Genomic DNA, 12,600 nt, shown 5'->3' on the forward strand with positions numbered 1-12,600 from the left:
ATTAGAAAAGCATTAAAAAATATAAAGCATGCTGAGAATATTTCAGGTAGGAAATATTATTAGGTCTTTAAGTTTGTTCTTGCAGTCGAAATAAGTGAGTTTTGAGAGCCTTTTTGAATGTGATCACTGTGTCTTTGTGTCTAAGTTCAGTGGGCAATTCATTCCACGTTGGTGGGCCCTGTGGTAACAGTGTTGCAAGTGGCTGACCTCAATTGTTCGGTTATTGAAAAACAGCGTTTCAAGTGACTGACCTGAATACGCACTATTGTATGTAGGTAGGTGAAATGAATTTGATAAGGAAAAGGTTTTTTTCTACGGACAAACAATTACCAACACATATACACACGCGGGCACACACACACACGCACACACACACACCAAACGTTATGTGTTAGCTTAGAATATAAACGAAGATGAAATTTCACAAAATAGACTATCCCATACACCACAAAAAATACTATCTATCACATCAACTGTACCATTTTTTACCCCCCAAACACATTATCCCAAAATTCTTGTGTTTTAGGTGAGAATGCAACTAAGAATGAAGTCTCACTATCACAAGCTTCCTGTGTTAGCATTGAAAGTAAGAGAAGGAGATAAAATCTCACAAATTATACTATTCCTTACATTACATGTAATGATCCTGAATTTACGAAATATCTAACTAACATGGATAAACTTCAAAAAAGTATAGGAAGATTTTCAACGCAGAAACAGGCTCAGATGGCATCAGAGTTTTTAAGAAAATTTGAAAAGAGCAGGTTCTTTTAAGAAACTATTTAAACCTGAAATCATTAAAGAACTTAAAGACCCCACTAAATTAATTGATATAGCTACACATGGAATGATGAAACAGAAACAATATATAATACCTCAATATCTCTATAGCGAAAACCAGAAATATGGCTTGCCGAGGTATACGAAGCTGCAGGTGATTTAGATAAAATTAATTGGAATAACTCAAATTTAATACAATTTCAAAAGTAGTAAGAGATTAGAAGGAAGAGAAAGAAGAAGTACGACATCAAACGGAAGTGGATGATGTTCCTACTGAATTGATTGGAAAATCTCCAAAAATGGGATGTGGTCTTATTACTTGTCCTGACAGTGTTCTTGCCGATGTTGATCACTTAGAAATTCTGATCAAAGGAATCCAGAAATTATTAATGAAATATCTGATATTTGCCAAAGATTATTTACAGGTGGTGTTATCATCGTAACATTTATCATTCTCTCATCAATGAAATTGTTAATGATTATTACAGCGACTAAAACGATTAATTAATCATCGTACGTTAAAAATGATCATACATAATGCTCACGTGGGTTTGTAATAGTTAGGGTAGTAAATTCACTATTGGAAACTTACGAAGCGATATGCGGAAATGGACTTGGTGATGTGGTTCAGGGTTTATTTAAGAGGATAGCCCCAAAAGCAATGCCGATTGCAAAACAATTAGGGATGAAAGCTATTGAATCTATTCGCGATAAAGTTAATGGTGCTGCTGTAACGTAGCCGGTAAATCATTTTCATCGCTCAAAGAAAGGCTAGCTCGATTAGTATGAAAACCATAACCAGTAAAATTACCCAGCACTGAAGTTATGCCTGCAAATATATATCAGCAAAAAAAAATTATTCAAGCTGCAAATCAAAAACTAGCAGAGTTGGCTGTTGATGAAGTTGTTCCTACGAAGTTGACTAATGAAATTAAGCCGAGAAATATAAGTTATATTTCAGGAAGTGTTCTTCGTGATAGACGAAGATAATTATATTAAGATGTTCAAGCGTATTTCCGATCCAGCATTCGATATGGATGCACCACTTCTTAAAGATGAATCTATACACGAGTATGAGTATTATTCTTATTACGCACGGGTACCTAACGCACGAGGAAGAATCGAACTACAAATTCAAGATAGCAGCATATATTTCTTACCTGCTGAGGCATTTATTGAAGTAGAAGGAGAGCTTGTAACATATTTTCCTCTTAATACAGCATATGGAGCTGATGCCATAGTTGATTTTGTTAACAACGGTATTATGGCGTTATTTGATAGCGCTACTTACGTGATTGACAGAAGGAATATTGAAACAATTCAGAAAGATGTTGATGTTGCTACAACGATAATAAATTTAGCAAGATATTCAGATGATTATACAAGATCAGCTGGTCCGTCAGTGATGTTCGCCAAAGATAACACTGATCATCCTGATCCTAGACCACATTTAAAAGTACAAGTACCACGAAATACTGAGACTGATTCACAGCCAGCTGGAGCGATAGACAGACCGGGAGCTGATTTTTTGATGTTACAGAGTGCCAACAATAATTACAATTTAGGATCTTTTTACACGTGCATCAATGTTGAAGGATGGTCGTAGAAGATTTTCATGCGCTATTCAGTTATCACACATCTTTTTTTTTGCAGAAATGTCAGTAAAGTTATCTTTGGAGCGAAACATATATTTGTACTTGTGAGAAATTGATGCTGGTAAAGTAATATTATTCAAACTTTCACTGTGGATGCCTGTAATGACTCCATAATTTGCTGAAGAAGAAAGATTAATTAGTTTTATGAATTCAGACGGAAATCATTGTTATCGGGGTTAACAGTAACTACAGATAGTATTCAGAGTAATGTTGCTGGGTTATTTACATGGCATATCGCATCACAATAATATCTGTTTCTTCACCGAGGCATATATTTATCGCTTTACAAAATGCTGAATGATTATATAATCAGAACGTAATCATATGATATTTGAAAACCTTGCAGTTAGTGAAGTTTCTTTACGGATAAATGGACATCAGGAACCATCTAAAAATATAACTTTAGATTTTTAAAACAACTACACAGAACGTGCATATCTTCGATTAATGACATTTATGGGACGTGATCAGAATATAGATACCGGTTTACAAATATCACAGTTAGATTTTAAAAATATGTACCCGATCTATTACTTTTTGTTGGAACATTTAGGTTTATTTAAACAATCTGTTGTTGATATTCAATTTCGAGCTCGTGTAAACCCAGCTGGTTCTGTAGATCCCCTGGACAGATTTCTACTAACAAACTCTATAAACATCATAGACCCCCCTTTTTTTAGAACATTTTGAAGAAGAAAAAACACAAATAAACGCAAGAAATACCAGGCAAATGCAACAAGAAACCAGCGATGTGAAGCAACCAGGACCGTTTCCGAGCTCTCCTTCCTACTAATGACAGCCAACCATTCAACTGTAAGGGACTTTTATGGACAAACAGATTGAGGCCAGACTATCAGGGTTCCTTGAATCCATAAAAGCCTGGGGGGAGCTGGCACCATTCCCTTCCCAGGAACAACTAGCAGATTGCGGTGCAGTCAGAAAAAAGTGGCACATAACAATTTTGCGCAAACCACTATAATTAAACTCAACAACAACAACTCAGCCGGTGTTGTTAATTACAGCGCAGTTGCTGTTGTACTCAGCCACAAGGCAATGTTACTTGAAATTGCTGGTGGACGAATGAAAGTTATTGATGCCCCCGTAGAAAACATGTAATTAAATCGCTCACGATATTTATAATGTCATATCATTACGTTAGTCTCAGTCTGACTCCTGGTCAGATTAAAAAGATTCAGTCAAGTTCAGCGAAAAACTGTCGAATAAAAATATCACTAAAAATCAGATCACATGTGGTCAAAATAACGTATCATTGTCAGAACGTCATCTTAAACATTTCAATAGCGCCAAACAATCAAAAACAGGTGTTAAACTAAATCTTTATTCAGGTGTAGTTAAAAACTCGATTAATAGAAACGGTATATTTCCACTTCTTGTGGCTAGTGCTAACAGCCTCTGCAGCTCCAGCTGTAGCAAAGGAAGCTGCTCTTGATGCTGTTGGAACTGCTGCTGAGATGGCATTAAAGAAAACAACAGGACAAGGATTTAAAAAAGAGGAAGGGGTCTAAGATTACCACAGAGATGTTTTATGCGTAATCAACTACCAGAACGACCAAACAATATTGAAACCAATAGCATTAATCTTGATAACAATCCTGGTCCTGCATTAGGTTGCGTACGGAATTGATCCACATGGAATTATTTATTTTGATTCGTATGGATTGGCTTCACCAAAAGAATTTATAAGTTACGTGAAAGCAATAAAAACTCCACTCTGGTATTAAACATTACCAACACAGACAATGACAGATCCGCCAATAGGCGACCGTCAAGCAATTGCTGTATTCGATGTTATATCAGAATCAACATTACCACCTCATAAAGTCTTGCAGGATTATACAAGTAACCGTCAATCATTTTAAGTGTAATGGCTGAAATTTACGGAAGATCTTCTTCTATCAAAGACAAGAAGAAGAAAAAGATGATATCGGTTTGTCCAATTACGCGACTAAAAAAGAACTTGCCGATATTATGAACCTCTCTGGAGTTGACTGAGATGAAGTTGTTATTTTTCAGGATAAATACGGTGTTTTAAAGACGAGTAACATTAAATGGAATGATATAGTTCGTAGAGTTCTCGGCACTACTACGGATAATATTCCAATATTTACCAATGACTGGAAAATCAGAGCTTCAAATATATCAATCGCAACTATTACAAATGAAATTACAAAATGTTTTGCTAATCGTTTGCAATCCACCAATGATATAATGACAGGCGAACTCAGCATGAATGGAAATAAAATAGTTGTGTTAAGAGATCCAGCATCTGCTAAAGATGCCGCAACCAAAAAATACGTAGACAATAACTATAATACAGTAGATACTAAATTAACCACGCTGCGAGCTGAGTATGAGGCTCATGTAAATATGTTCACAAATCTTCGTAGAAATTTTAGAAACATTAATGACTGTTGACGTAAAACTCTCTGAAATTAACACATAACTCGAAGATATTAAAACAGATATGTAAGACATTGAAACGATTACTAAACGATTGGGTGTTATCTGAGAGCCTAAATCATTTTCAGCGTTAGTCACGATAGCGCAGAGTAATATCTCTGATATTAGAAAATAATAGAATATGTTATAAGTGGAATTTCTGATATCGTTAAAAAAATTAATCTGAATAAAATTCCCCACAAGCAGATTATCAACGTGGTATATACGGTAGCGTCTGACCAAGCATTATGGTCATCACTCAATAAAACCATTAAACATCGCACTGATGTTACCGGTATATACAGGCTCTCAGTACTTGGTGTTGTAACATTTATAATATCTACCTAAATTTCACGTTATCAACTGACTCCGTCTGGTGGATCTTCTGGATTTATGTTAGTGATGTTAAATTAAAACGACGATGAAATATTTACTGTGGAACCCAAAGAAGAAAAAAATCGGCTTGATTTATTATTGGTGCCTTGAATTTGTAGCTGAATTCCCACCTAATTAAAATATAATTAGCCTTCCGATGAAAGTTAAGATTTTGAGAAAAAATCAAGAACGTGAATGGCAAACAAAACTAAAAATATTGTTGACGAGTATACATTAAAAGTAAAAAATATATCCTAGACGTGTGGTTAGCGTTGACATAATTGTTTATTCAGTATCTGTTATTATTGCTTTAACCGGCGTATTATTTTCAACGATAACAGTGATGGCGCCATCAGTTATAACAATTTGTGCTGCAACCGCAACAACAATTTCTGGTCTTCTTAATATCATTGCACAAAAAAATATGTACGTGCACAAATGCACAATTGCATGATTATATAGTAAAATTACACGTATCAACGCTAGCATATTCCTAATTATCCTCGTTGATATTAGCAAGTCTTAAGGATGGAAAAATATCAGATTGTGAGTTCACGGAGATGATTAAAATCTACAAGGAAGTAATGGCTTTGATAGAATCCACGCCTCATTTAGATAATCGGGATTGAAATAATTATGTCAACTTTGAACGATTTACTGCAACAAATTGTAATACAACTCCGTCAAAAACTACAATGATATCGGTAAGCTCAACCGATCCAGAATTTAGCATTAACATTTCAATTGCTCTTCCAATAAAATAAATAACACTAGCACAATTACGAGCATACCATAGTTGGCCAAATATCAGATCAAAATCATTCGGTGGATTACAAGCAAACATTTTGCTTGTATTTGCAAATAAAAATCTCGACGATGGAACTTCCAATTGGCAAGTTATCCGTGTACCTACGTAAAAATCAATGACGAATTCCAGCGCAGAATCAAATCTATAAAGGAAAAAATCCAAAATAGCTATAACAGTTCACAAACCAACAGTATCAGCTGCGATTGAAATACATTCACCCGATAATGCTGTAGATATGTATCAGTCATCGATTAGTTCCGTACTAGGATGGCCAAATATCCCGCCAGAATATCAGGGACCACTAGAACCAAAGATCAATGAATTTCTCACAGACATAAAAACGTATTTATAAAGCATCCACAATATCGAACTTGGAATCCTTGGAAATATCCCGATGAGGGATATTATACTGCGTCTGATGGTATGAGGCTTCCTAAATTAAAAAATAATGTACATGATTATGATGATAGGTATAATCTGGTTATCGATGAAGGATATCTTAATAGAAAATTTTTTGAAAAAATTAAATCTGAACACTGTTAATTATTTACAGATTTACGAACTTCGTTTTCTTCTCTATCTCAGTATTGTAATTTTGATGTAAAACATTAAAACAACAGATCATTTAAACAATACAGCATCTAAACAAACGTAGATCAGATCTTGAATTTATTAATAAAATTATCGCTGAAATAGTATTTGCTAGTGGTGGTGAACAAATTTGTTCCCTAAAACCATGTGTTAGAGATCCTAAATCGATAATATTAAAACAATTGTTTTACGATCATTATAAAATAACCGAAGCGGAATCACACAAAATTTCTATCACCCATATCTGATATAGACAGACTAAAAATCAGTTAACGATCTTATTGATGAATATTTTCCTAAAATTGTTGAGTCATGGAAACAAATAATCCCCACCAGCATCTCTTCTCAGATATAACAATGATCCATACGGTGGCGGCAGACATATTTCGCCGGGAATTTTAAATATAACTTCAGCTATTGCAGTCAATTTTTTTATGTGATGGAATTGATGGCAGCTATCATATAGATCTTGAAAAATCTGGTCAAGCTCAACAAGGATATATTTTATATAATTTTACAGCACACGTACCTCTTGGATATTTAATCGTACAATAACTGATCAATCCGGTTTATCCACTGCGCTATGTTCTAATCTTACTGATATATGTTTCAGAAATTATTATAAAGTTACCTATGCTGTATCGTTACAGATGATTATACAGTACTGAGTAAAAGTACAGCGTGGATTTATTTTCTATTTCTAATAATAATGTATATAATAATCGCACATTATATTTCTGCACTGACAAAGTCAACGTTAAAATACAGTCAATTTACCTAGGGATCTAAAAAATAGCTTAGCTGTATTATACATGTAATGGCCTGTATAACCACTGTTTCTACCTTGATTTTTGTCAGTAAGTTAGAAACTGTAAGTCTCCTTCTACTAGTTTGAATTATTATACAATTATGTTATTTCCTGATATTAATTATTAATTATTACAAAGATGGTTAATTAATTAATTACGATGACCAAAAATATTAAGCTCAATGGACGAAGAAAGATACAGAGTTAGATCCCTTCTTTGAGGTTATTTGCTGCAAAAAGCGAGGTAACTACTAAGTTACTCTGCCGGAAATAGATATATTTCCCTTCAGTAATACTGAAATGTTATAGTAATTTACATACTTGTCACCCCAACGATAGAGACCTCGAACTGATAATTTATTGTTGTATTATATGTATTCGTCGATGTTGAAAGTGTCCAAATGACTCAATAATATAATATTTTGGATTCTTTGAAACTTCGACGATAGAAGCGTCAGATTGATCAGACAATTGTTCTATCAGGATTATTTTATTCATCAGCACAAAATTACCGTATAAACCTTGCGATTGGGGAAAGTGCACAATTATTAATATTATATAGATATCGTGCCCTTTCCCCACCAACGATATACGTCTCAGAATAATCAAGTAACAGTTGTATTTAGCGATGTAGAATGTGACACAAACAATTATATAAATAAATATTGATATAATATTAGTAGCAACACTACCGGGGATATCTTAGCTTGACGGAGTCATCTTCCTTCAACAATAATGAAAAATTATCATTTGTTTATATTTCTTCGAAAAAGCAGATTTGTATATTTTATCTGTGACATATTGTACCGAACGCGGGTGAATATCGAAAAATTCTCCAGCTGTGTTTATTGATTGAAATATCATTTCTTCACCAGCCTCTGTATTTACGGATTTAATCGGTTTTTTCTCCAATCATTTTACATTTGCCGGTATTTCCAAATCCGCTATTTTGACTCTGTGTGATGGCTCTTAAATTCCCCAAGGAATTATTGAGTTTTTCTCCATCAATACGATTGATCACAAGACCATCTTCGATCAATCCATTAAAACATTCGTAGACGAACCTGTGACATAAATACTTTTTCTTTTCATTAACACCAAATATTAGATAACCAGTACTATTAACAGAACCGATTAAAATTTTTCAGTCGACAATGCATGATTATACCATCACGGGATTCTTCATAATTCTTAATGATACGATGTCTCACAAATTCGTTTTGTTCCATTTACATATAGTATGTTTGATTTTTATTTGTCGAAATTATTATTTTAAAAATCTAGCTAGATAATGTTTCACATTTCTTCTAACTTTATCATTATTATCGGCGTCATTTTTTAATCATAATATATTTTGCCCTCGCTGTATTTTTTACTGCCACATTGCATACACAACTGCGTTTCTCCTCTAACAACACCATACTTTAAACATGGTTTTGGTCCTAAACTCCCTCTCCGTACACTTTGTAAATGATAATCGCAGAATTCATTTACACGCGATTTGTCACAAGGAGTTGTAGAACCTATCATAAGCCTTTCGAATTTATTTTTTGTTTCAATAATTAAATATATACTTGTCTTTTTTATAATATGGAAGAATTAACAGGGATTAATATCAAGCTTCTAAATATAAATTTAATCTTGACAGAATATCCCCTGACGTACCGATGCGAGCTCTGGTTGATCTGAAGAATAAAGGTTTGATTAACACTATTCATGACGCCAAGAAAGAATTTAGTAAAGATGGTGCATCTCATGTGTGGTCGACGTTCAAAATCATACGCAACATCGATCGTGTCGTCGATGCTACAATGAACGATAAACGTGCAGCGTAGATTATTATCTCGATAATCGAAGATTTTTTTTTAAGAGTGAAGTTTACTGTATTAGCAAAAACAAACAATGATACTTGGAGTATCGGTGACAAACGTGACCCTGTCCTTCATAATGAAAAATTGCCGCATTAAGTAAAAATTCCGAACCAGGAATGTTGACTGGTTTTGACAAACCGTATTATGAAACAGCGTGTCCTGAAACCGAAGTTATTTATGAAATTTGTCCGATAAATGATAAACCCAGCGTTAATAATCTAAAACAGATTAAATTTCCACCAGAAAAAGTGTGTAGCTTAACGAGTAATGGATCATTCCACAAACGCGATATGTGGAAACGGTTTAACAGATAAAAGACGTAATATAATAAACGAATGAGGAGAAATAGTTAAATTTAGCAGAGCTTCTGTCAAAGACGTCGCTGAATTAGAAAAGAAATTTAAATTCCCAATAAGAGTGAGAACAATTACCGAAGAGATTTTATACGAACCAAAGTATAAATCGAAAGGAGCTTCGATTAAAATTATTGATCATAATTCGCATGCGTGTACTAATGCAGTAACAATATTTCCGCGAAATTGAGCTGTTAAATTTTACCAAGGAGATATATTTGATTTCATTAACGAAATAAGATAAAATGATACTGTATCTTTGTGGCTGTTTCAAAGTTCCGATAATGAAAATTGTGATTAGTTTGTACGACCTAATGGAGATATTTATCATACAGCATCTCTCCATGAAGAAATGAAGCATCTTGCGTTGAAATATACCCATGACGATCCTTAACAATTAATGAGTAATTGTTTTACCGTTCCTTCGGTTGCTGCTCATTTTGCTAGAGAGAAAAAATCGTGGAAACCAACACGATTGGATTATTTTGAAGAAATATAAGCAGTTGTGTCGAATAGGGACACGGTGGATTATGGAATACTAAATACGATCAGGGATGTTATTTTAGTTGATATTGTTGCATGTTATTCCGGAAGTTTTCTTGGTATGGGAGAGTGTTGTATTTTGAACGATTTGGCTATCCCACACACGAAATGACCAGAGTATCGATAAATGGACCATTACCGGAATTTGACCTGACTGGATTCTCTTGTTTAAGTTTGCTGAAAATCTTCATCCGATTTGTTATGTCTGATTGGCAAACATTTTGCAGAAAAATGTGGGCACCAATAGTTTTATTACGGTATATTCTCGATGTAAAAATAATATTATCGTCGATTGCAAGTGAAGCGATTATATCATAGCGTCCGCAGAAAGAAGTTTGGTTACCGCAACAAAAGAAACATTCTGATGATGAAAATTCTGATATAACTGATTTTGAGAATAAAATCACAAAAGATATTGGCAGAAAAATAATCGGTAAATTCATCGAAGGATGGTCACGTTACCAGATTCTGACCTGACTGGATTCGCTTGTTTCGAGTCATTTAAATTTGCTGAAAATCTTCATCCGATTTGTTATGTCTGATTTGGCAAACATGTTGCAGAAAAATGTGGGCACCAATAGTTTTATTACGGTATATGCTCGATTAAAAATACTATTATCGTCGATCGCAAGTGAAGCAATTATATCATATCGTCAGCAGAAAGAAGTTTGGTTACCGCAACAAAAGAAACATTCTGATGATGAAAATTCTGATATAACTGATTTTGAGAATAAAATCACAAAAGATCTTGGCAGAAAAATGATCGGTATATTCATCGAAGGAGGATCACATGATCATAAACGACACTGTACATGATTAATCATAGACGATGCTGAATTCGATTTATAATTGCTGATAGAAACACATTTATAAGTAAAAGTAATGTTAATTTATCAGACGGAACTAAATTAGGTACACTTGTGGGTTATATAGATGGTGAGTCATCGCAGTTTACTCATTTAAGATCTTCAATGCTCGCTTACGTTTCGATAAATCTATTATCATTGATAAATAGGGTTTCCAAGTTCGCATGTCAGAGTCACCACGGATTCGTTTTATATCAGCAAGAATACAGGATTGCTAAAACAGCTACATATCGGCGCTTATGCATCATGGGGAGAATGGAGAATAAAACAAGAAAATATACTTATTTTGAATCCGCCGACGTTGAAATAAGGATATTTATCGCCCCAAAAAATCAGATATCAAAATTATCATCTGCGCCATTGGTATTTGATCCTGTAGCTAGACATAAAACAGTTTATCTCAATGGGCCGCAGGGTTTTGGTAAAACAACACGTGTGATCGAGTTATTCTTGAAATTCAGAAATAGTTGTATTAACACCTACACATAGACTTGCATGAGAAATGAGAGAAAGAAATATTAAATCATGCACTTATCATAAAGTCTTTCGATGGAAGGGAGATAAATGAACTCCTGAACGAATGGGAGAGAAATATGTTCCAAGAATTATTGTTTGGGATGAAATATGCAATGTTTCATTAGAAATTGTAAAAATATTTCTTGATTGGTTATTGACAATAAATAATACTATAATAATGTGTGGCGGTCATGGTCAATTCCGGCCTTTTGTTGCATTATCTCTACACGAATGGCTGAGGAATTTTGTAGATTATTACGAAGAAATAACTGATGATCTTAAAACAATTGATCCAGAGTTAAGAGATTTTAAGACATTAATCAGGCTACAACCGAATACAATTCAATGTGAAATAATGCGTGAAATAATTTCAGAAACTCCTGTTAATAATTTTTGGAATTGATGGAGAGCAAATGATTTGATAGTGGCAAGTAGAAAGATTGTTCGTGATACACTTCAACATTTATGTTATATAAAGAAATTTTTTCAAATCTACCTGTACCATTGTGTTATCGACCAGCGGATACGTGACGACAGAATATTGACGTTCATAGACCAGGATCGTCATAAAAACAAAATCTTGTATTAAATGATGTTGTTTTTGTTCCTTTTGGCGTTGTCGAGAGCGCGTTAACTATGGATAAAACTCCATGGACGCTAGGATACGCAATGACGATTCATTCATCACAAGGATTAACCATTTCTGATACAAATGTTTGGATCGTTGATGATCGTAATGAATGGTCAAACTTAGTTTATCTCGCAGTGGCTCGAGTCAGAAGAATATCTCAGCTGCGGAGAAGTGTCATAGACCTCACAGTACCTGTTGGTAATAGCGATGTTATTGATAATGTATAGTAAGAAAAGAATTAGTTAATTATAAACAATGCGACAAAAAAGTGCTTCTTTGATCTCGATGCTAAATTTATCATGACATGAAAACAATGACAAAATAATCATTGTGCGAGCTTAAC

Source organism: Sinohyriopsis cumingii, chromosome 3 (genome assembly GCF_028554795.1).
Source record: "Sinohyriopsis cumingii isolate HCF-2022 chromosome 3, ASM2855479v2, whole genome shotgun sequence".
Classification (NCBI taxonomy): Eukaryota; Metazoa; Mollusca; class Bivalvia; order Unionida; family Unionidae; genus Sinohyriopsis; species Sinohyriopsis cumingii.